At 46.5% G+C, this 26,963-nt stretch overlaps 1 protein-coding gene across 2 annotated transcripts in view; it reads right to left on the bottom strand.

Annotated features, from left to right (window-relative positions):
* PIK3CG (phosphatidylinositol-4,5-bisphosphate 3-kinase catalytic subunit gamma) overlaps window positions 1-26,963 on the bottom strand; it is a 195,691-nt gene that overhangs the window by 113,617 nt on the left and 55,111 nt on the right. The gene's annotated exons all lie outside the window — the stretch shown is intronic.

Here is a 26,963-nt window from a genome sequence, read left to right as displayed (position 1 = left end):
GGGGGCTTCGTGGCCCCCCTCACTGGGATGATTTCAGCCCTGGGGACGCCATTCCCAGGGGTCCAGCTTTTCTTTTGTTCTTAAATATTCTTTTACGGGAGGGGACCACATAGCCCCCTCCAATGCTGATTTTAGCCCCGGGGACCCCATCCCCCGGGGCCTGGCCTCTATTGTGGGTGCGCCGAGGGAACCCACGCACACCTCTTGGGGAGAGTCAAGGGCCCAACGGTCCCTGCCGGGTTCTTGCCTCCTGCGGGAGCCAGCATTGCTTTTACACATAGGGAGCTGCTAAACATACAGCTCCCTCTGTGTAAAAACAATTTTGCTCCACTTCTAGAAAGTGATTTAATCATCATATCCCAATTTTCAACAGACTCTTTCACATGTCCTTTTAAACTACCAAGGTGTGTAGTGCCCCCTGGTTACCAGTGCAGTCCGCTGTCACCTGATATCCCGAACAGATCTGTTATGATGATTGAAAGACTTTGGAGAAAACTCTGATTCAATTACCCCGAGCTTGGGACTGCTTAGCAGCAGATCACAAAGAGAGTAGGAAAAAGAGCGGGGCACTGTGCTGTAGAAGTGCCCAACAATCACCTGATCGACTGAGAAAATATTGTTAAGATTTTGAAAAAGTGCACAAGGAGCCATTTGATGTGTTATTGAACATATAAACTCCCATAAGAGCAACTGCTGCCCTGAAGAAGTCCCATGAGAAAAAAGGGACAAAACGCGTAGGCTGTTGCACATTTTGGAACTGTCCACCTGTATTATTATGAAATTAAAAAATAAAAGAAGATGAAAAAGAATCTGATTGAGAATCTGACTTTTATATTGTATGGCTACTAAATGTCTTCTACTGTCATTTGTCCTAAACATTAGTAGTTTATAAACATTGTAAATTATTAGAGGAACATTGTAGGATCTTAATGTTCTCCTCAAACTTGTGTTTAAGCCTGGGTGTTTTCGGCAGACCCAAAGAGATGAGCACATTTTGGAATAATAGGGATAAACTGTGTGCAGGCGAAGTATAGGCCAAAACCGGATTTTTGTTGTATTACTCTTTAGATGTACTGATTTGAGTAGATGGGGGAAATTGGAGACCACCATATACAGGAAGCCAACCGCAGGGAACACTTTTCTCAACATCGGTAGCTTTCACACTGCCCCTTTAATCTCCTTCGGAGAATACAGCAGAGGTAGAAGGGTATGCAACACTGACAAAGAATACACTAAGGTGGAAGCTCATATGACAGCACTCTTAAAACAGACAGGATATCCAGACAGTATATTGAAGGCAGCATCTATAAGAGCAAAAGCACAGAAAAGGGAGACAGCCCTGATCACATAAAAACCCCTAAGAAGAACAAAGAGAACCAGACACACAGATTCATTACCACCTATAACTTAGAACACCAAAAGGTTCCACATGCCCTACAGAAACACTGGCATCAGATTAAGGAGGACCCTATTATAAATCAGACGGTAGCCAATGGCCCCCAGATTACATATAGAAAGTCCAAATCATTAACAGACCATCCAGTCAAAAGTACCTTTGAAGCTAAAACTGAAAAGATAACATGGCTCACGCCTAGAGAGGACTTCAGTAAATGCTCAAAGTGTAAAGCATGCAAGCATGGAGAGGACATGTCTGACATCAAAACCCCATTTAACAAAGCCATTAAAATCAGAGGCAACCTGACACGTAAGAGTAATTACGTACTTAAATGCCCATGTCCAAAATTGGACATGGGCAGTACTACTATATCCTTACACAAACGCATACTCTATCACATCAGAGCAGTCAATAACAATGATGGCAGTTATCCAGTCGACGTTTTGAGAAATTCTACACAACTACCTCCACTAAGCTGAGGTGCAGCTGTATAGCTCAAATCCCAAGGAACAAAAGAGAGGGAGATAGAGAGAAAGAACTCTGTAAGCTGGAAGCATACTACATTTTGGAGCTAGATAGCAAGCCGCCATATGGCCTTAACATGAACGAGGAGATGCACATAGGCCTATATTAAATGCCTGCAAACTTGTTAGCACTTTCACTGGCACCGTAAATACACACTTCTGAATCTAAGTATGTTTAAAATGTAGGAGCTTTATGTTAGTTTGACATTATGAGGTTCCACTGTTTTGAATATACACATTTGAACAAAGGTTTTCATTATTATTCACTTGTGCTGAATGTATCAGCTACTGTTCGGGGTCTTGACAGATTAAATCCTTCCTGGCCAGGAGCCCATTTGGATGGTTTATTAATGATTTATAACGAGATTAAAGCACAGAGCATCGTTTAGGCTCTCCCACTTGAGAACTTTGATTGGATTCTCATGTATGTTAGGCTCAATGGAGTCGTTTATCATATTCACAGATTATTCTGCCTTCTATATGCTTAGTCGTACAATGTGGTTTCGCCAATATTTGAACGGAGTAATTATAATTACTGTTAAAATGTATTGGAACATTAGAAATGTAATAACAGTGTTATAACGGCTTCTGGAATGCATTGGATGCGGATATAATGCTAAGTACCCGAAAGTACACTATATGCCGACACAGTGACCTAATGAATTAGCCAGCACTCAGCCGAAACCCTGTCCTAAGATCTGACTTGTTTCTGTAATTGGTCCCTGGAATATGACAATAAGGATGCTGGGGTTGACGTATAAACCGTTTGTTTACTATTAAGCATGTCCCCTGAAGATTGTGTTAAATGGCTATGACACATTTATAATTATTGTACATATATGTGAGCACTACGAAAAAACACATTCACTGATTTTTAGGTTCTAAGATGGTGACTGTAATTAACTTTGTAGTTTCGATATACCTTCTTTTGTTTCTGTGATTAATGATCATATGATAATATAAACACAATGAAAAGATGTTACTCCCTGTCGTTATCAAGGTTGCATGTTAACAACCGAAACACGTTGACTGAGTCTCGTGTTTCTCAATAAATTACATCTTGGGATCCATATGCCTGGAGTGCCGCTCTCCTTCTTTACTGGAGAAATGGAAATGCAATACTGGTAAGACGCTTGTGGATGCCCAGGATCAGCAGCACCGCTGGTGATACGGCAGAACGCCAGGGTGCACATTTTGGAGGGAGAATATATATATACGGGCGTCATCCTGGACTCCTCACTCTCAATGACCAGACAAGTTAACGCCGTTTCATCTTTTTGCTTCAACATTCTTCGCATGCTCAAAAAAACATTTCGCTGGATCCCTACCGAAACTAGAAAAACGGTCACCCACGCACTGGTTACAAGCCGACTGGACTACGGAAACACCCTATACGCCGGCACCACCGCAAAACTTCAGAAAAAACTCCAACGCATCCAGAACGCTTCAGCCAGACTCATATTAGACATCCCGCGTAATGACCACATTTCAGGTCACCTGAAAAACCTCCACTGGCTCCCCGTCAATAAGAGGATAACATTCCGCCTCCTAACCCACGCACACAAAGCACTTTACGAACTTGGACCCGAATGCCTCAACACACGACTCTCCTTCTACACCCCCTCCCGCCAGCTACGCTCCTCCAACCAAGCCCTCGCAGCCGTACCTCGCATCAACAAAACCACCATGGGAGGAAGATCCTTCTCCTACCTGGCGTCTAAAACCTGGAACTCACTTCCCACTCACCTTCGCCTCACTCAGAACCACCTAGCTTTCAGAAAGCAACTTAAAACCTGGATATTCGACAAATAATTCCCCACCCTTATCCAAGCACCTTGAGACCCTCTGGGTACGTAGCGCGCTATACAAATTTTCTTGAATTGAATTGAATTGAGGAGCAGCCAGGCCCAATGGGGAGGGTTCTGTGATATAAAGACTAGCACCTGTGTTTTCTGCTGAGGACATCGCCAAAACCACATGCCAATGACTAAGGGGAAACTTGAAACGCGTCTGGCAAGCAGGTTGAAGACTTTAAGGCCCGTTTTGTTTTGAAAGTGTGTTGCAGCATCTCGTGAATAAATCTGCAATTTAAACCTGCCTGAGGCACTTCCATGGGGGCAACCTTTTGTGTTTGATATATATATATATATATATATATATATATATATATATATATATATATATATATATATATATATATATATATATATATATATATATATATATATATATATATATATATATATATATATATATATATATATATATATAAAGAAAAAAAAAAAGAAAAAACTTTCAGACTGCAACAACGGAGGCATCTGATGAGGCAACCGCCGAAACGCGTCATGCCAATACAAAATAAAGAATTCCTTTGAAACCCTGCCGTGTCCCCTCATCCTTTTCAACAGAGAAGGGTAGCTGTGGATATATATATATATATATTGAGTAACTGTGATAATTACAAAATTGCTAATGTGCATGAACACAATGAGTCCAAACAAGAGTATTTCGATAAATTGATTGATTGGAGAGACAAAGGGGTGATTGAGCATGATGAGTACAAGTATCTTCTTTGTAGATACCCACAGATTCCGGCGCTTTATTTACTACCTAAAGTGCATAAAAATCTTGAGGCGCCGCCGGGCAGAGCGATTGTTTCATCCACTGGTAGCCTGTTAGAGAATACCTCAAGGTATATTGATCACTTTTTGCAATCATTTGTTCAGGCACTTCCTTCTTACATCAGGGACACCTCTGATTTTCTAAGAATTATCAATGAGTTGGTTTGGAAAACTGAATACTGGCTCATTAGCTTTGATGTAACCAGTCTTTATACCAGTATACCGCAGGACTTGGGCATTGATGCGTGTAAACACTTTTTAAAAGGGAGATCTATCTCCTATTTACTCCATACAAACATGTTATTGACATGATTTGTATATGCCGGAAGAATAACTATTTCATCTTTAACAAACAAATGTACAAGCAGACCCGGGTGACTTCGATGGGCAGTTGCATCGCCCCCAGTTTCGCTGGCTTATACCTAGGCTGGTGGGAGGAGCAAGTGGTGAATAACATCTCCCACTTCACTGACCACGTCGTTCTCTGGGTCCGCTACATTGATGACATCTTTTGCGTCTGGAAAGGCACCTTTGAGGAAGCAAAAGAATTTGAGGTCATCCTTAAGGATGTACGACGTTACAACGCATACTTTTCCAACGCGTGCCGTTACTACGCAACTTTTACAACGCAAGTCGTTACAACGACTTGCGTTGGGGGGTGCTGGATAGTAAATATTTTAATTTACTATTCCAACTCCATTCCCCGTGGATAGTAGGGAAGGAGTTGGATAGTAAATTAAACTATTTACTATCCTGGAGCGCCCCCCAGCGCAAGTCGTTGTAACGACTTGCGTTGTAAAAGTTGTGTGGTAACAGTACCGCTTTGTAAAACCTTCGTTGGAAAGGTTGTTCCCCCATCCTTAATGATAACTCATGGAATCTACAGTTCACAAGTCACATAGATAAGAATAAATTGGAATTTTTGGATGTTAATCTTGAAGTGATTAATGGTGTACTTACAAGCACTCTCTTTCGCAAGCCTACTGCAGGTAACAGCCTGCTACATGCTGGCAGTTGCCATCCACCGAATTTGATACGTAGTATCCCACTGGGTGAATTGATCAAGGCAAAGCGTAACTGTAGTTCGCAAGCAGGGTATGAAGCAGAGAGGAACACAATGTGCAAAAGGTTCAGTGAGAGAGTATACAGCAGAACAGTAATCAAGCAAGCTGAGGCCAAAGTGGAACAAATGAACAGGAAGGACCTTCTTGTTCCCAAAACACGGGTGAATACTGAGCAAATGAGATTTATCACTCACTATGATAGTCAATCGTGGGAAATTAGGAGGAGCCTTAGGAAGTATTGGGACATCCTCAAACTTGACACTGATCTTAAGGAGGTAGTATGCGACAACCCTTCCGTTACCTTCAGGAAGGCTAAATTACCGAAAGATACACTAAGTAACGCTTTAATTCAGGAACGCTCCAAAACCAATTTGATAAAGGGATTCTTTCCATGCAAAAATGCAAGGCTTGCAAGGCTTGCAGAAATAGCCACAAGTGCAAGAGTTTAAAAATCTCAAAGGACGAGGCTGAACATAGAATAACTAAACGGTTAGGATGCAACACAGAGTATGCGGTGTATGTACTACAATGCCCGTGTAACAAATTTTACATCGGCATGACAACGAAAAAAGCTAAATTAAGAATACTTGAACACTTTAGAGCCATTAAGAATGTAAATACACAATATCCACTAGCGCGGCAGTTTGCTGCAGAACATAAACAGAATCCTGACTTACTTAAATTCTATGTGATTGACTGTGTTGATAAGAAAGAGAGGGGTGGCAACAGATTGTTGGAATTGCGGAAACTGGAATCTCGGTACTTCATACGATATAACACGACATACCCCACAGGTCATAATCTGGGGGAGGAGTTAGCAGTTCATTTGCAAGCTTGATAAACATGATTGAAACTAGAAGCTGTCTTTTGAAATAACTTCCATTCTGTGAGATTTAAAAAAAAAGTTTTTAAACACTATATGTGATCAATTGGTTTATTATAGTAAAGTGTTTGCATACTGTCCCTTTAATTCACAGATAATATTTGCAGTTGGACCTAATCAGCCCACTAGGGCGACACTCCAGGAAGCATGAATTATGATATTGACGAGTTCACCATTTAGGACTGATCACTAAGCCCACTGGGGCTTCATTTGAGAATTAAATGAACACTGAAAATGAGAATACTGCCCACTTGGGCAGCATAGAGCTGGTTCTGGTTTTATATAACGAAGTCGAATTAGACCCGCTATGTTGAATTGTCCCAATATGATTTATATTAATTTGTAAAGCTTGAATCATGCGGGTTGTCTTTATAATTGCATTTAACAATTTTGTTGAATATTTTACAACTTTATTGAAATTGGACATGCATTGCAACAAAGTATTTTTTCCATGTTGTTGATCACATGCACATTGTTGATTCAGAATCATGTACCTTTAAAAAGAATGACCGCCATTATGAAATCACCAGTGAGCAAGAAGTCTGTGTACTTCGAAACGCGCTGGGTGTTTGTTTTTCGTGTGCCAATAAAATCCTGCAATGAGCACTATTTGGGCTCGGCTCTGGTTTTTGTGGAACTATCACGCTGAAATACCAGGAGTTGTGTATTTGGAGGGGGCGGCAATCCCGCTGAGCGCCTGCCGCGACGAGAGGCTTAAGCACGCCAAATCGGGTGTGTGTAATATATGTGATCAAGCTTCAGGGGAAGCGAAACGCGTTATGGCGGACAGGCTGGGCTAAATAAAAGCACTCTAATCTTGAACTTAATTCCGTGTCTGCTCTTCGTCATTTGTTTTGATTCAAGAAACGTTTGAAGGTGACGACTTATAAATATATATATATATATATAAATATAAATATATATATATATATATATATATATATATATATATATATATATATATATATATATATATATATATATATATATATATATATATATATATAAACAAACAGGCACCCCATTGAAGAAATCGCCACACGAAGGTAAGTTCAAGCTCATCTTTATTGGCTGACAGCCTGCCAGCAGGAACCATCAAGGAGCTGCCATATTCAATTTGTGACATGCCAGACGCGTTTCAGGTGTGACCCTTTCCTCAGTGGCATTTCGGTAACAAACGGCTGCATGCGCTGCTGGGAGTACAGAAAATAGTTCCAAAACCTCCCCAGGTGGGCGGAGCCATTTGCATGGCATTGTAGGTGATGTAGCGTACTCCAAATACTTCCAAGTGGATGCATTGCTGCAGTCTTGTAAATGTCCGTATATAAATGATGCAGCCTCCAAGGCGGGACCTACCCTGCTATGTGACTGCAAACCAGAGCTTTTGGAACAGGTTCCTCCCCTGTGTAGAGGCGCCAGTTCCATATTCGTTCAAACGCTGCAGAACCCGTCCTAGCAGAACAACTCTGCCCAACGATTGCAAAACTGGTGAATCTTTCACTCAGTTCAGGCACCGTCCCCAAGGAATGGAAACGAGCCCTTGTTAGACCCATCAGGAAAAACACTGCCACCCCTTGGACCGACTTAACCAACCTAAGACCCATCTCCTTACTACCATTTTTGGGGAAACTGATTGAAAAACATGTAAATCGTCACCTATCCGGACACATTGAACTTGCTAGCGGCCTGGACTACTCCCAGTCGGGGTTCCGCCCTAAATATAGCACAGAGTCTACCCTGCTGTCTGTCGCTGATGATTTACACATGTACCAGGACAAGGGCTTCTCAGTCATCTTGGTTCTATTAGATCTGTCGGCAGCGTTCGACACCGTGTCTCACACCATCTTGACCGAGCGGTTGTCGAACGCAGGCATTAAGAACAAAGCCCTTGACTGGCTGAAGAGCTTCCTATCTGATCGCACCCAGAGAGTCACCATGGGTGCGTATCGCTCAGCGGAAGTAGAGATCTCTAAGGGGGTGCCACAGGGCTCCTGTTTGAGCCCTACCCTTTTTAATATCTACGTGGCACCCCTGGCAGAAGTGATGCGCAGGTATGGCTTCATCCCCGTATCATACGCAGATGACATGCAGCTCCTCTTCCCTTTTAAGACTCTCTCCGCTGATGTCAGGAACTCTTTCTCTTCAGGCATGAAGGCAGTGGCAAACTGGATGTCCTCCAACTGCCTTCAATGTAACGTCAGCAAAACGGAGGTAATGTTGTTTGGGGAGGCTAAAATGCTATGGACTCCGGAGTGGTGGCCACTAGACCTAGGAGCAGTTCCTGAACCCAAACAGGTCGTGAAGAATCTGGGGATTCGGTTTGACCAAGATCTGTCACTCAAACAACACACGAACTACATTTCAGGAATATGCTTCCATACTATCAGCCTATTACGTAAAGTCTTCCCTTTGTTACCTGACTCTGCTAGGAAAACCCTTGTTCAGGCACTGATCCTTAGTCGGATCGACTACTGCAATGGCCTGTTGCTTTCTGCCAACGAAGGGGTGTTGGCTAAGTTACAGGTCATTCAGAACACCTCAGCTCGCCTTGTTCTCAACGCCCCCCCGAGAACTGCCTCAAAACCCCTCCTTGAGCAGCTGCACTGGCTCTCAATCCGACAAAGAGCCAAATTTAAAATATGCTGCCTGATCCACAAATGCCTGAATGGACAGGGGCCCGCCTATCTCGAGCGGAAATTTGTCCCTTATGTCCCAACACGATCTCTCAGGTCCAGTAACAATCTCCTTCTAGTGGTTCCCCGTGCCAAAAAATCAGACACGGGTGTAAAGCTCTATCCATTACTGGACCCAGTCTATGGAACAAACTGCCTCTGTCTCTGAGACAATGTAAAGAACACCTTACATTCTGAAAACTTTTGAAAACGACACTGTTCAAAAACGAGATCTAGTTTCCACTCACCCATCTCACGCCTTCTGTTTTACCGGTTCCAAAAGTGCAGAGATACTCCAGCTGGAGTTGATTCAAGCGCTATATAAACCAGCAAATAAATAAATAAATAAACCCTTGTGGTACTGTCGCTAACACGTAGCAGCGGTGGGCATTTCTTCGCGACCGGGTAAGGGCTGCCTTTAAATCCAAACAAACAGGCACCCCATTGACGAAATCGCCACCAGAAGGTAAGTTCAAGCTCATCTTTATTGGCCGACAGCCTGCCAGCAGGAACCATCAAGGAGCTGCCATATTCAATTTGTGACATGCCAGACGCGTTTCAGGTGTGACCCTTTCCTCAGTGGCATTTCGGTAACAGATGGCTGCATGCGCTGCTGGGAGTACAGAAAATAGTTCCAAAACCTCCCCAGGTGGGCGGAGCCATTTGCATGGCATTGTAGGTGATGTAGCGTACTCCAAATACTTCCAAGTGGATGCATTGCTGCAGTCTTGTAAATGTCCGTATATAAATGATGCAGCCTCCAAGGCGGGACCTACCCTGCTATGTGACTGCAAACCAGAGCTTTTGGAACAGGTTCCTCCCCTGTGTAGAGGCGCCAGTTCCATATTCGTTCAAACGCTGCAGAACCCGTCCTAGCAGAACAACTCTGCCCAACGATTGCAAAACTGGTGAATCTTTCACTCAGTTCAGGCACCGTCCCCAAGGAATGGAAACGAGCCCTTGTTAGACCCATCAGGAAAAACACTGCCACCCCTTGGACCGACTTAACCAACCTAAGACCCATCTCCTTACTACCATTTTTGGGGAAACTGATTGAAAAACATGTAAATCGTCACCTATCCGGACACATTGAACTTGCTAGCGCCCTGGACTACTCCCAGTCGGGGTTCCGCCCTAAATATAGCACGGAGTCCACCCTCCTGTCTGTCACTGATGATTTACACATGTACCAGGACAAGGGCTTCTCAGTCATCTTGGTTCTATTAGATCTGTCGGCAGCGTTCGACACCGTGTCTCACACCATCTTGACCGAGCGGTTGTCGAACGCTGGCATTAGGAACAAAGCCCTTGACTGGCTGAAGAGCTTCCTATCTGATCGCACCCAGAGAGTCACCATGGGTGCGTATCGCTCAGCGGAAGTAGAGATCTCTAAGGGGGTGCCACAGGGCTCCTGTTTGAGCCCTACCCTTTTTAATATCTACGTGGCACCCCTGGCAGGAGTGATGCGCAGGTATGGCTTCATCCCCGTATCATACGCAGATGACACGCAGCTCCTCTTCCCTTTTAAGACTCTCTCCGCTGATGTCAGGAACTCTTTCTCTTCAGGCATGAAGGCAGTGGCAAACTGGATGTCCTCCAACTGCCTTCAATGTAACGTCAGCAAAACGGAGGTAATGTTGTTTGGGGAGGCTAAAATGCTATGGACTCCGGAGTGGTGGCCACTAGACCTAGGAGCAGTTCCTGAACCCAAACAGGTCGTGAAGAATCTGGGGATTCGGTTTGACCAAGATCTGTCACTCAAACAACACGCGAACTACATTTCAGGAATATGCTTCCATACTATCAGCCTATTACGTAAAGTCTTCCCTTTGTTACCTGACTCTGCTAGGAAAACCCTTGTTCAGGCACTGATCCTTAGTCGGATCGACTACTGCAATGGCCTGTTGCTTTCTGCCAACGAAGGGGTGTTGGCTAAGTTACAGGTCATTCAGAACACGGCAGCTCGCCTTGTTCTCAACGCCCCCCCGAGAACTGCCTCAAAACCGCTCCTTGAGCAGCTGCACTGGCTCTCAATCCGACAAAGAGCCAAATTTAAAATTTGCAGCCTGATCCACAAATGCCTGAATGGACTGGGGCCCGCCTATCTCGAGCGGAAATTTGTCCCTTATGTCCCAACACGATCTCTCAGGTCCAGTAACAATCTCCTTCTAGTGGTTCCCTGTGCCAAAAAAACCAGACACGGGTGTAAAGCTCTATCCATTACTGGACCCAGTCTATGGAACAAACTCCCTTTGTCTCTGAGACAATGTAAAGAACACCTTACATTCCGGAAACTTTTGAAAACCACACTGTTCAAAAACGAGATCTAGTTTCCACTCACCCATCTCACGCCTTCTGTTTTACCGGTTCCAAAAGCGCAGAGATACTCCAGCTAGAGTTGATTCATTCGCTATATAAACCAGCAAATAAATAAATAAATAAACCCTTGTGGTACTGTCGCTAACACGTAGCAGCGGTGGGCATTTCTTCGCGACCGGGTAAGGGCCGCCTTTAAATCCAAACAAACAGGCACCCCATTGACGAAATCGCCACCAGAAGGTAAGTTCAAGCTCATCTTTATTGGCCGACAGCCTGCCAGCAGGAACCATCAAGGAGCTGCCATATTTAATTTGTGACATGCCAGACGCGTTTTAGGTGTGACCCTTTCCTCAGTGGCATTTCGGTAACAAACGGCTGCATGCGCTGCTGGGAGTACACAAAATAGTTCCAAAGCCTCCCCAGGTTGGCGGAGCCATTCGCATTGCATTGTAGGTGATGTAGTGTACTCCAAATACTTCCAAGTGGATGCATTGCTGCAGTCTTGTAAATATCCGTAAATAAATGATAGCAGCCTCCAAGGCAGGACCCGCTTTGTGACTGATACCCGGAGCTTTTGGAACAGGTTCCTCCCCTGTGTAGAGGCGCCAGTTCCATCTTCGTTCAAAGGCTACAGCACCCTCGTGGTGCTGTCGCTGAACCCCAGCAGCGGTGGGCATTTCTTCGCGACCGGGTAAGGGCCGCCTTTAAATCCAAACTAACAGGCACCCCATTGAAGAAATCGCCACACGAAGGTAAGTTCAAGCTCATCTTTATTGGCCGACAGCCTGCCAGCAGAAACCATCAAGGAGCTGCCATATTCAATTTGTGATATGCCAGACGCGTTTCAGGTGTGACCCTTTCCTCAGTGGCATTTCGGTAACAAACGGCTGCATGCGCTGCTGGGAGTACACAAAATAGTTCCAAAACCTCCCCAGGTGGGCGGAGACATTCGCATGGCATTGTAGGTGATTTAGTGTACTCCAAATACTTCCAAGTGGATGCATTGCTGCAGTCTTGTAAATGTCCGTAAATAAATGATGCAGACTCCCAGGGGGGACCTGCCCTGCTTTTTGCCTGCAAACCGGAGCTTTTGGAACAGGTTCCTCCCCTGTGTAGAGGTACCAGTTCCATCTTCGTTCAAACGCTACAGCACCCTTGTGGTGCAGTCGCTGACCCGCAGCAGCGGTGGCCATTTCATCGCGACCAGGTAAGGGCCGCCTTTAAATCCAAACAAACAGGAACCCCATTGAAGAAATCGTCACACGAAGGTAAGCTCAAGCTCATCTTTATTGGCCGACAGCCTGCCAGCAGGAACCATCAAGGAGCTGCCATATTCAATTCGTGACATGCCAGACGCGTTTCAAGTGTGACCCTTTCCTCAGAGGCATTTCGGTAACAAGCGGCTGCATGCGCTGCTGGGAGTACACAAAATAGTTCTAAAATCTCCCCAAGTGGGCGGAGACATTCGCATGGCATTGTAGGTGATGTAGTGTACTCCAAATACTTCCAAGTAGATGCATTGCTGCAGTCTTGTAAATGCCCGTAAATAAATGATGCAGCCTCCAAGGCGGGACCTGTCCTGCTTTGTGACTGCAAACCGGAGCCTTTGGAACAGGTTCCTCCCATGTGTAGAGGCGCCAGCTCCATCTTTGTTCAAACGCTACAGCACCCTCATGGTGCTGTTGCTGACCGGCAGCAGCGGTGGGCATTTCTTCGCGACTGGGTAGGGGCCGCCTTTAAATCCAAACAAACAGGCACACCACATTGAAGAAATCGCCACACGAAGATAAGTTCAAGCTCATCTTTATTGTCCGACAGCCTGCCAGCAGAAACCATCAAGGAGCTGCCATATTCAATTTGTGATATGCCAGACGCGTTTCAGGTGTGACCCTTTCCTCAGTGGCATTTCGGTAACAAACGGCTGCATGCGCTGCTGGGAGTACACAAAATAGTTCCAAAACCTCCCCAGGTGGGCGGAGCCATTCGCATGGCATTGTAGGTGATGTAGTGTACTCCAAATACTTCCAAGTGGATGCATTGCTGCAGTCTTGTAAATGTCCGTAAATAAATGATGCAGCCTCCCAGGGGGGACCTACCCATCTTTGTGACTGCAAACCGGAGCTTTTGGAACAGGTTCCTCCCCTGTGTAGAGGCGCCAGCTCCATCTCCATCACTCTATAGATCTCCTGAGGCGGAAGCCGGGAGCGCGACCTGATTAATTTTTAAAACATTTGAGAGTCACTTATTGTGTGTTTTGTAACTTACCCCTCTTCCCCTCCTGGCACCATATCAGGGCACTAGCTTGCTCCTGTCCAGGCCGCGCAGCGGATTTCAGCGCTGCAGCGGAAGAATCACAACAAACTCTTGCCGCCATTCTCGGCGTTCGTTGAGGCCACGCCCCCTTCCCTGAGGCCACGCCCACCGCCGAGCCCATACAAAAGTCGCTCAGAACAAGCGCCTTTTAGAATCACTCTATAGATCTCCTGAATCAGAAGCCGGGAGCGACCTGATTAATTTTTAAAATTTGAGAGTCACATATTGTGTGTTTTGTAGCTTACCCCTCTTCCCCTCCTGGCACCATATCAGGGCACTAGCTTGCTCCTGTCCAGGCCGCTCAGCGGATTTCAGCGGAGTTCAGCGCTGCCGTGGAAGAATCACAACAAACTCTTGCCGCCATTCTTGGCGTTCGTTGAGGCCACGCCTCTTCCCTGAGGCCACGCCCACCGCCGAGCCCATACAAAAGTCGCTGAGTACAAGCGCCTTTTAGAATCACTCTATAGATCTCCTGAGGCGGAAGCCGGGAGCGCGACCTGATTAATTTTTAAAATTTGAGAGTCACTTATTGTGTGTTTTGTAACTTACCCCTCTTCCCCTCCTGGCACCATATCAGTGCACTAGCTTGCTCCTGTCCAGGCCGCGCAGCGGATTTCAGCGCTGCCGCGGAAGAATCACAACAAACTCTTGCCGCCATTCTCGGCGTTCGTTGAGGCCACGCTCCTTCCCTGAGGCCATGCCCACCGCCGAGCCCATACAAAAGTCGCTGAGTAGAAGCGCCTTTTAGAATCACTCTATAGATCTCCTGAGGCGGAAGCCGGGAGCGCGACCTGATTAATTTTTTTAATTTGAGAGTCACTTATTGTGTGTTTTGTAACTTACCCCTCTTCCCCTCCTGGCACCCTATCAGGGCACTAGCTTGCTCCTGTCCAGGCCGCACAGCGGATTTCAGCGCTGCCGCGGAAGAATCACAACAAACTCTTGCCGCCATTCCCACGCCCTTTTTCTGAGGCCACGCCCTCCCCACTGCCGTCCTCCACCCTAAAAATTATGTGCACTTTCCGAAAGCGCAGCGGACGAGCGCAGCGGGCGCGCCGTTTGTGCGCCGAAGGCAAGCCCGTCTGCGCCCGTCCGCGCCAAGGTAGCGCCTTGTGCCAGCTATGCTGCCTGTTATGGCTTAACAGATCTTGGTCAGCTACCTTCTGGGCCCCCCTACTCAAGAGAGACACTTATACAAATTGGTAAGCACCATGCGGATAAAGGTACATTTACTCTGTTACATACGGCACTCCCACGAGCTGAATTTCTGAGTGACGACCTTCTAAAATGAGGGCTTCTGAATGTGAGGTCCCTGCCTAAGCACAGTACAGAGATCCAGCTCTTGATTGAAACTCATGAATTAGACATCCTCTTCATGACGGAAACGTGGACTCGTCCTGATTGTTTGGTTGACCCAGGATTTGCGTGTCCTCCTAGGTTTAAACTTCTTCATACTCCTAGGCCTAATGGGAGAGGCGGGGGGTAGGAGTTATTTTTAGAGTGTCCTGCAGCATTAAGTTCTTTGCTTTAGACCCTACTGTGGGCTTTGAGCTTTTTGGCTTATTAATTCAGGCCCACTCCGGGACTACTGTCACTGGGGTAGTATGCTATCGCCCGCCAGGGGTGTTCAGCCTTCAGCAGTAACAAGCGTTACTGGCTACCCTGACTAATATCGCCTTTTCTCATCACAAGCTGATTATCCTTGGTGATTTTAATCTCTGGCGCAATGGCGCCCTTGAATTGGGTCTCTGCAACTTACTTCAAGCCTGCGAAAGTTTCGGCCTTTCCCAGCTGGTTACTGGGGCTACCCACAAAGCGGGACACCTTCTAGATCTGGTTTTCGCGGCTCCTTATTTGGTGGCTATGGGGGAAACCTTACCTATGGAGTGGACAGACCACTCACTTGTTAAATTTTTTATACACATGAACGGTGGTCTTCACAAGGTTCCTGCGACGAATAGGGAATTTAAGTGCAGAGACTGGAGGGCTCTTGCACGTCTGCACTCCCTTGGTGAGGTGTTCCATATGGAGCAGCTCTTTAATGGGGAAAAGCAAATAGAGGAAAATGATACCTCTCTTTGCACTGGAATCACAGCTGTCCTTGAGGCTCATGCCCCTCTAAAAACACGTAGCTGTAAGGGTAAGGACTCTGCCCCCTGGTTTAATGACAATCTAAAAAACCTAAAACAGGGATGCAAACAAGCTGAGAGAAGGTGGAGACGTGACTATAAAGAAACCTTTAAGGAGGTGTGGAAAAATAAGGTCCTAGCATATAAGAACCTGATTAAAAAATCTAAGGCAGAATACTATTCCTCTCTGATCTGTAACTCTACCAACAATTCCAGAAGCATTTTTAACATTCTAAATAGTGTCACTAACCCTGAGTGTTCAAGGAACGCTATCGTCCCGTCCCAAGATCTGTGCGATAACCTTGCTGTATTTTTCAAGGAAAAAATTGAACTCATCCTTAGGGACTTGGAAACTCCCCCGGATTTTGTCCCTCCCTCCGACTTTAGACTTGGTTCTCCTGGGGACCGGATGACTGGCCCAGCCAAGGCTACAAAAGAAATGTTACTTGAGTTCCCACCCCTTACGTACGAGGCCTTCACGAAGCTAGCCAGAGGGATTTCATCTGGGTCTCCTCTGGATCCTGTGCCTCCTAAAATTTGGAAGGAATTTGAGGACAAATTATTCCCCTCACTCCACCTAATATTTAACCAATCACTAGTGACTGGTACCGTTCCATCTCAATGGAAACGGGCGTTAGTATCTCCTCTGCTAAAAAAGCCTTCTCTAGACCCAGACTGCTCAAAAAACTCGAGCGTTTGGTTAGCAACACTCTCTCCAACCATCTGGAATGTCATCAATTACTAGATGGGGATCAATTTGGCTTCCGGCCTGCCCATGGAACCGAAACAGCTCTAATCACCGCTATGGACGAGCTTCAAAGGCGTGCAGACAGAAGGCAGGCAGCGACCTGATCCTGCTTGATATGTCTGCCGCCTTTGATACGGTGAACCATAAGATTCTGTTGAGGCGGCTGTTTGAGGCGGGAGTGAGAGGTACAGCGCTGCAGTGGTTCCAATCATTCTTGCAGGATAGGCAGCAGGCAGTGTCCATGCCACCTTTTCAGTCAGCTTTTACTCTGATATCGCATTGGGTGCCCCAGGGCTCAGCAATCAGTCCAATCCTTTTCAATCTATACCTCAGACCTCTGATTTCACTCATCAAAAGCTTTAACATCAGGATTGTCAACTATGCTGACGACACGCAGATGATCCTCTCCTTGGAAGGTGAGGACTCAACATCTGTGGAGGTTCTCCACAACTGTCTGCGTGATACGTCTCGGTGGCTAAAGGACAACTCCCTCCAGTTTAACGCAGGGAAGACAGAGGTGCTCTTTAGCGCCGGAACTAAGATTTCCCGGCCGTTTCCAACCAACTTTTGGCCCCCGGAAACAGGGACCAAAGTACGGCCGGTGGAATCAGTCCGCAATCTAGGGGTCATGCTGGATCAAAGGCTCAGTATGGAGACGCATGTACAAAAGACGTCTGCCTGCTGTTTTGCCATCCTTCGCTCCTTGAGGAAAGTCCTGCCTCTCCTACCAACCCATGCTCGCACCCATGTGGTAAGGTGTACCATCCTCAGTAGGTTGGACTATTGTAACACCCTTCTGCTTGGGTCCCCTGGGTTCCTGTTGGACAGGCTCCAAAGGGTTCAATCAGCAGCTGCTAAGCTGGCCTTGGGGCTTCCGAGAAGATCTCATGGGCCGTCCGCTCTGGGCAAACTGCACTGGTTGCCGGTGAGACAGAGGATACAATTCAAGGCCCTTTGCATAGTCTTTAGGGCTCTCCATGGAACTGGCCCAGCCCCCTTACAATCGAAATTTGCCTGGTATACTCCAACCAGACAGCTTTCATCTTCTGAGGCCAAGCTGGTAGTGGTACCCAGATTCAGCAAAGTCAGAGCCGGAGGCAGATCCATTGAGGTGGCAGCTGCCAAACTCTGGAATGCTCTCCCTGTGGAGATTAGGCACATTACTGAACTCCTCCCATTCAGAAGAAGGATTAAAACCTGGCTATTCCCCAAGGTAGCCGCCTGAAAGCTCACACTCCCCGTGATCACTTCCGCTTCTTCCGATTTTATCAGCGCCAGGATGCCTGCAATGGTGACAGCTGCGCTTTACAAATTCTTAAAATAAATAAATAAATAAATCTTCGTTCAAACGCTACAGCACCCTCGTGGTGCTGTTGCTGACCCGCAGCAGCGGTGGGCATTTCTTCGCGACCGGGTAAGGGCCGCCTTTAAATCCAAACTAACAGGCACCCCATTGAAGAAATCGCAACACGAAGGTAAGTTCAACCTTATCTTTATTGGCCGACAGCCTGCCAGCAGGAACCATCAAGGAACTGCCATATTAATTTGTGATATGCCAGACGCGTTTCAGGTGTGACCCTTTCCTCAGTGGCATTTCAGTAACAAACGGCTGCATGCGCTGCTGGGAGTACACAAAATAGTTCCAAAACCTCCCCAGGTGGGCGGAGCCATTCGCATGGCATTGTAGGTGATGTAGTGTACGCCAAATAATTTCAAGTGGATGCATTGCTGCAGTCTTGTAAATGTCCGTAAATAAATGATGCAGCCTCGCAGGAGGGACCTGCCCTGCTTTGTGACTGCAAACCGGAGCTTTTGGAACAGGTTCCTCCCCTGTGTAGAGGCGCCAGTTCCATCTTCGTTCAAACGCTACAGCACCCTCATGGTGCTGTCGCTGACCCTCAGCAGCGGTGGGCATTTCTTCGCGACGGGTAAGGGCCGCCTTTAAATCCAAACAAACAGGCACCCCATTGAAGAAATCGCCACATGAAGGTAAGTTCAAGCTCATCTTTATTGGCCGACAGCCTGCTAGCAGGAACCATCAAGGAGCTGCCATATCCAATTTGTGACATGCCAGGCGCGTTTTAAGTGTGACCCTTTCCTCAGTGGCATTTCAGTAACAAACGGCTGCATGCGCTGCTGGGAGTACACAAAATAGTTCTAAAAACTCCCCAGGTGGGCGGAGCCATTTGCATGGCATTGTAGGTGATGTAGTGTACTCAAAATACTTCCAAGTGGATGCATTGCTGCAGTCTTGTAAATTCCCGTAAATAAATGATGCCGCCTCCAAGGCGGGACCTGCCCTTCTTTGTGACTGCAAACCGGAGCTTTTGGAACAGGTTCCTCCCCTGTGTAGAGGCGCCAGCTCCATCTTCGTTCAAACGCTACAGCACCCTCGTGGTGCTGTTGCTGACCCGCAGCAGCGGTGGGCATTTCTTCGCGACCGGATAAGGGCCGCATTTAAATCCAAACAAACAGGCACCCCACTGAAGAAATCGCCACATGAAGGTAAGTTCAAGCTCATCTTTATTGGCCGACAGCCTGCCAGCAGGAACCATCAAGGAGCTGCCATATTCAATTTGTGACATGCCAGATGCGTTTCAGGTGTGACCTTTTCCTCAGTGGCATTTCAGTAACAAACGGCTGCATGCGTTGCTGGGAGTACACAGAATAGTTCCAAAACCTCCCCAGGTGGGCGGAGCCATTTGCATGGCATTGTAGGTGATGTAGTGTACTCCAAATACTTCCAAGTGGATGCATTGCTGCAGTCATGTAAATGCCCGTAAATAAATTATGCAGCCTCCAAAGCGGGACCTGCCCTGCTTTGTGACTGCAAACCGGAGCTTTTGGAACAAGTTCCTTTCCTGTGTAGAGGCGCCAGCTCCATCTTCGTTCAAACGCTACAGCACCCTCGTGGTGCTGTCGCTGACCTGCAGCAGAGATGGGCTTTTCTTCGCGACGGGGTAAGGGCCTCCTTTAAATCCAAACAAAGAGGCACCCCATTGAAGAAATCGCCACACGAAGTTAGGTTCAAGCTCATCTTTATTGGCCGACAGCCTGCCAGCAGGAACCATCAAGGAGCTGCCATATTCAATTTGTACACAAGTCAAAATATAATTCCCTTAGGGCGAATTACAGTAAAGACATAAAAAATTACAAACACATAAAGATTCACCAATATCAGACCATAACAAGGAAGCAATAAAAATAAATTAAAAAAACTGTGAAAACACTATTGTAAAAGTGGATCTGTACAATTTATTTGCATACATTATATTTTGTTAAAAAAGAGAGGGAAACATATACAAAACGGAACACTATAAAAGAAATAAATCAGACATTCCTATTAAAAAAGGAGGTACAGGAAAAGGACTAAATTCCAACAGAAAGCTTTGAATTTTCCTTAGTTTGTTTTTTTCTGTATTGCTCCTTGTGCATCGACGCGTTTCGGTGGTATGTTTAATATTTCACCACCTTCTTCAGGACAAATACAATAAATGTTCCCCAATAATTCTCAGTTATTTTCTATCAATAAAATATGATCAGGGATACTCTGCCTCCTTATCAGTTTCAACGAATATTCGTCCAGCGAATTTTCTTTTCCCAATTAAAATAATGTTGTTCTCATAGTGTGTTTCAGGAATAATCAAGCGACCACAACAATTACGGTCTGCGTTGTTTCAAGAATTCATATCTGACAACATGTGTCAGTATATCTGTGGATATATAAAAACCGGGTTTCAAAGACCAATGAGAATATCTACTCCTAGTGGTCCGATATAATCCTATTACATATTGTACTTACAACACTGTGAGATGATAGAGCCACGTACGCGGTACTGCTATAATCACTCTGCCAGGGTATATAGTTAAAGATCCCTGTTTATTCGGCTGTCACAGGATAGACGCATCGTAGGTCACACGTGAGATTACCAGTGTGCAGACCCCGTTTGGCGCTCAAACAAAAGCGTCCCGCGTACTCGTAGATAGAGCTGGAAACGGCAAAAAAACGTTTCCAGCTTTACCCTGGCAGAGTGATTATAGCAGTACCGCGTACGTGGCTCTATCATCTCACAGTGTTGTAAGTACAATATGTAATAGGATTATATCTGTCAGGTCCGTTCTGGATGCTCCTCAGGATGGGGTCGATGCTATAAGGGGGCCCACCTCTAGATCAACCCAAGTCTGACTGTAAATGTGCCCAGACTGTTAAGGCGATCAAGCGGGGGAAAAGTTGTGTCCGGAGGAGAACAGCTGGGCACTTGTAACCGTAACCTGTAACCACAGAAACAAGGGATAGGTACCACAGAACCCTAAACTGGAACATATACTACGTAACAAAACGCCTGTTACCTCACCTGTATATCCCACAGGTATGCCTGTATGCAGGAAGGATCTAAGGGCGGCTTCTATATCCCCTGGTATACTACTGGAAAATATAATACAGAGAGCATTAGCAAACCCCCAGGTTCCCTCCCTTCCTTACTTCTGAAAGATTTAGGTCAGCAATGAACACCTACCCTTGTGTAGGATAAAGATAACTTAAAGTTGCCCCAGAGCACCAATAAATGAAAACAAACAATGATCACATTCCTGGAAAACGGTGGTTAATAACAAAAGGTCTTTCTCCTCCGAGGAAATGCTTAGAATAATGACCTCAGGGTGTGCAAGACGCGACTACCCCCAGATCTCTCTCACATTCCCTATAAGGTAAGAGTTAGGAAAACAAATCATATGCCCAGCTTCCAGTATGTTTTTAGCGTCTCTACAGATCCTGCTCTGTAAGCGCTTTAAAGTGAGTAAATAGTACTGAAAAGGTAAGGCGGCACCTATACCCAGGTGTCCTGTGCTAACCGGAGCAAGACGCTCCCTGAAAGTACACAACAAACGGATTCTGTAAACACACTAGGAATGTAAGTGCCCCACTCGATTCCGAGAAAACCTGTTGCTGGAATGATGGTAATACACGGGCGCTTCCTAAGCCCCTCCAGGTTACTCCACACTCGAGCGGCACCACACCAAAGAACACCACGTTGTAGGCGCTTCCTAAGCCCCACCAGAATAATCCACAAACAGGTTCTGAAAACACGGACCGCTGAACCCACACGCTGAATGCGGCGTGTCCCTTCAGCGCGAGCCAAACCTTGCCTCCGCCGATCTCCAAGAATCCTGAATCACGAATCCAAAGTACACGAACCACGACACAAGCAGGAATAATCGGCAGCGTGTCTTCCTCGAGACTTCCTGATAATCCCTAGTCGCGTCGCGTCATAGGAGCGCGCGGCGCGAAGGATCATGGGATATGTAGTTTCCCATTCCGTTTCTCATGACAGGGCAGGCAGTGATTTACCAGAGGTCGGGGGTAGGTGAATCGTGACAGTACACCCCCTCTCACAACATTCACTGACAGCCACCAGGTTTACCAGGATGTGACAAATGGAACCTCCGCACCAGTCTAGGCGCATGAACCGCCCCCACAGGTTCCCACGAGTCTTCCTCAGGACCATAACCCTTCCAAGACACAAGGTACTGAAGCCTCCCCCTCACTCTACGAGAGTCCAAGATGCGCCGCACCTCGTACTCCACTTCCTGTTCTACCCTCACCGGCGCAGGCGCTGTAAGACTTGGACCCCGTGCAGGCTTGATCAGTGAGACATGGAACACAGGGTGTATTCTGAAATGTGAGGGGAGTTTTAGTTTCACCGCTACGGGGTTGACATGACGAATCACCTGGTAAGGACCGATGAATCGGGGGTTGAAAACACTGAACCTTTTGAAACGAATGTTCCGAGTGGACAGCCACACCCAATCCCCTTTCTTGTACCCAGGACAAGGCCTACGATGTCTATCGGCCTGAGCTTTGTACCTAAGCTTAGCTTTTACAAGGTTGTTTCTGGCCTGCCTAACAGTCTTCCGTAACTGCACCAATCTTGTCTGTAACTGTGGAATTGGTGCTTCAACTCCTGGCACACTCAAAGGGACGAATCTGGGATGAAACCCATAATTACAGAAAAACGGGGTACACAACGTAGAGGAATGGATTGCGTCATTATATGCTACCTCAGCCGACCATAACCATTCCACCCAAGCTTCAGTGGAGGTATCCACAAAACACCTCAGGTACTGTTTGAGGGTCTGGTTCAACCTTTCGGTCTGCCCATCCGTTTGCGGATGAAAGCTGGTGGACAAGGAAGAGGCAATGCCCAATCGATCACACCAGACCCTCCAGAATTTGGCGGTGAATTGTGCCCCTCTATCTGACACGATAACCTTGGGTAGGCCATGCAACCGAACAACATGTATGAGCAGTAACTGGGCTAACTGACTAGCTGTGGGAACCCCTCTACAGGCAATAAAGTGGCCCATCTTGGTCAAATAGTCCACGACTACCACTATTGCTGACATTCCATGATCCTGAGGGAGTCCCACCACAAAATCAACTGAAAAGCTTTCCCAAGGACTCACAGGCGTGGGCATTGGTTGTAGCAGCCCTTGTGTTGGTCTATGATCGCTTTTGGCCTGCGAACAGACTGCACATCGTTGAACCCAAGCAAACACATCCGGCCGGATGGTGGGCCACCAGTAAGTACGTAGCAATTTTTCCAGAGTTTTCTTCCCTCCAGTGTGTCCTGCACATGGTAGATTGTGGCACCACTGAAATACTTGTTGTCTCAATGCAAGAGTGGGGAGAAGCAATTGAGACCCCTTCCTTGGCAACCCTTGACGAATTTTCCATTCCGGGTGTAACCGAATCCAAGTCTTCCAAGCAAAGGTCTGGATGCCTTTCTTGACCTTGTGTAGGAATTCTTCCGTATGGACCATCCCTACCACCTGTTGAGGTTTGATGATGCTGGTTTCAAGAGACTCCATCAATGTGGGGTGACTTTCTTGACGTGTGAGAGCATCAGCTTTCCGGTTGTCACATCCCGGACGGAAGGTGACCATAAAATGGAACTCAGAAAAGAAGAGCATCCATCTCAGTTGTCTGGGTGTGAGATGGCGAGCGGCTCTCAGAAACTGGAGATTGCGGTGGTCTGTATAAACCGTGATTTGGTGCGTGGCACCCATCAGCCAGTGCCTCCACTCTGTGAAGGCGTCTTTTATTGCTAGCAATTCCTTTTCTGCAATAGTATAATTGCGTTCTGCAGGATTTAACTTGCGTGACATGAAGGCGATGGGATGTAGGTGACCTGTATCTTCACTCCTCTGCGAGAGAACAGCCCCCACCGCTAGTTCTGACGCATCAGCCTCTACCACGAAAGGGAGGTTAGGGTCAGCACGAACCAAGATTGGAGCAGATGTGAACGCGGTTTTCAACTGATTAAACGCTGTTTGCTCATCGGTTCCCCATAAAAAAGGGGTGTTCTTCCGAGTTAATCGTGTGAGAGGTGCCACCAGATCCAAAAAGTGAGAGATGAACCTCCGATAGAAGTTAGCAAAACCCAGAAGTTTCTGGATATCCTTGACCGTGGTGGGTTGTGGCCACTCCACAATGGCTCGTACCTTCCTTTCAGCCATTATCTGCCCTGACGGAGTGAGCATGACTCCCAGGAATTCCACAGTTGTGACGTGAAACTCACATTTCGTTAACTTGCAGTACAGTTGGTTTTGTTTTAGAGCCTCCAGCACCTGCCTCACATGTTGGATGTGCTCCGGTTCATCATTAGAGTATATAAGAATGTCATCAATGTAGACGACTACAAAGATGTCCAGGTAGTCTCGCAACACCTCGTTGAGAAAAAATTGGAATGAGGCTGGGGCGTTGCATAGCCCAAAGGGCATCACAAGATACTCAAAGAGCCCATACCTGGTTTTGAAAGCGGTTTTCCATTCATCGCCTGATCGTATGCGTACTAAATGGTAGGCTCCCCTAAGATCCAATTTTGTATAAATCCTGGCCGATCTCACTTGTTCCAGTAATACAGGAATCAAAGGAAGTGGGTATTGGTTTTTGGTGGTGATAGTGTTTAATGCCCTGTAGTCAATAGCGTAATTCCCCATTGGCCTTTGGAATAAAGAAAAGAGGGGAAGCTGCTGGGGACCTTGATGGTCTGATAAATCCTAACGCAAGTAGGTTATCCAAATATTCCCTCAGGTGTTTCGTTTCGGGTTGAGACAATGCATAGATACGACCACATGGAACCACAGACCCTGGTGTTAAATCTATGCGGCAATCGTATTCCCTATGGGGAGGAAGTACTTCTGCTTTAGTTTTACTGAAGACCTCTTCATACTCCTGGTAACACTGAGGTAGTTCCACTTCTTTTTCCGCGGCAGTGGAAATGGTGTGAGTAACAGCCAGTATCATAGATGGTTGGGGATTCTCCTGGATACAATGGTCGTGGCAATATGAGGAGGAAAATTCCAAAGATCGCTCTTTCCATTTTATATCGGGTTCATGCTTTTTCAGCCACGGGAGTCCCAATATTATTCCATAATTCGGGGCATGGATGAGGTTAAACGACAGCTGCTCCTTATGATAACCCCCATACCACATCTCATACTCCGGGGTATGTTGGGTGATAGGACCGGATTCCAACACATGACCGTCTACTGCAAACACTTCTTCTACAACGGTTTTATCCACCGGGGTTACTCCCAACTTCTGTGCTTCTGTCAAATCCATGAAGCAACCTGTCGCTCCGGAGTCGACCATGGCACGAACATACTTAGGATCGTGATCAATCCATAATTCAATGTCCACAAAGAACAGCTGGTTTCCCCCTCGTTCTTCTTAGGTTATTGAAGGGATGAAATGTGCACTTGAGTCCCTCCCTTCCTTAGAACTCAAGCATCGGAGTTTTCCGAACCCTTATCGACAGTGGATACTGCTCCTTGACCTGTACGATAGCGTCCTCCTTTCGGTTTCACCGGACATTCTCGTAAAAAGTGGCCTTTCTTCCCACAGTACAAACACAGCCCATATTTGCGACGATGCTCTCTTTCACTTGTAGTGAGGGATGCTCTCACCACCCCAATGTCCATAGGTTCGGGTTTCCCTTCTGCTTTATCCCCGCCAGTTGGTTTCTCCCCGAACACCAGGGTTCTGTCTCTTCTTCCAGTCTCTCCCTTTCTCTCTCTCAATCTGTGATCCAAGCGTAACGCCAAATCGATAAAGGCTGCACATGTGGTAGGCTGGGGTTCAACTTGTGCTATTACATCTTTGAGATTGTCTGTGAGCCCTTGGTAAAACAGAACCATCTGTTTGGCTTCAGGCCAATCAGTTTCAGCAATCAATCTCCTAAAATGATTTAGGTAGGTCACTATATCCGAATTGCCTTGTTTAAGAACAAGCAACTCCTTATCAGCTGAGAAGGTCTCAGCTCTCCTATCAAATGTTTTCTCAAATTCGGCTCTAAATAGGTCCCAATCATAAAGGATCCCATCATTATTCCTGACTATAGGTACAGCCCACTGGGCTGCCTCTCCTCCTAAATAGGAGATCAGAAAGGAAACACGTGATTGATTGGTCAAAAAACATTTAGGTTTACAGGTGAAGTGCATCATCACCTGGGTCATGAACACCTGCACTTTCTTTCTATCTCCCATAAACCTTTCGGGGGGAGCCAAAGGAACTGGAGAAGGCATTTCTACTACCAACGAGGTTGGCTGAGAGGCAGGATTCCCTGCATCAAACGGGTTCCGCTGCATAGCATCCATTCGTGCTTGCAACGCAGCCGTTTCCTGACGAGAGGCGGCCAACTCAGCCTGAACTAAGCCTAAGGCTGCCACTACCTCATCTAAGGTAGCCATTCTTTGTATCAACCCAACCAGGAGGAGCAGAACTTTTAGGCCGATTATTCTGTCAGGTCCGTTCTGGATGCTCCTCAGGATGGGGTCGATGCTATAAGGGGGCCCACCTCTAGATCAACCCAAGTCTGACTGTAAATGTGCCCAGACTGTTAAGGCGATCAAGCGGGGGAAAAGTTGTGTCCGGAGGAGAACAGCTGGGCACTTGTAACCGTAACCTGTAACCACAGAAACAAGGGATAAGTACCACAGAACCCTAAACTGGAACATATACTACGTAACAAAACGCCTGTTACCTCACCTGTATATCCCACAGGTATGCCTGTATGCAGGAAGGATCTAAGGGCGGCTTCTATATCCCCTGGTATACTACTGGAAAATATAATACAGAGAGCATTAGCAAACCCCCAGGTTCCCTCCCTTCCTTACTTCTGAAAGATTTAGGTCAGCAATGAACACCTACCCTTGTGTAGGATAAAGATAACTTAAAGTTGCCCCAGAGCACCAATAAATGAAAACAAACAATGATCACGGTGGTTAATAACAA

The sequence above is a fragment of the Lissotriton vulgaris genome, chromosome 1_1, assembly GCF_964263255.1.
Source record: "Lissotriton vulgaris chromosome 1_1, aLisVul1.2, whole genome shotgun sequence".
NCBI lineage: Eukaryota > Metazoa > Chordata > Amphibia > Caudata > Salamandridae > Lissotriton > Lissotriton vulgaris.
Note: the sequence above shows the minus strand (reverse complement) of the source record. Positions and strands in the feature narration are given on the sequence as shown.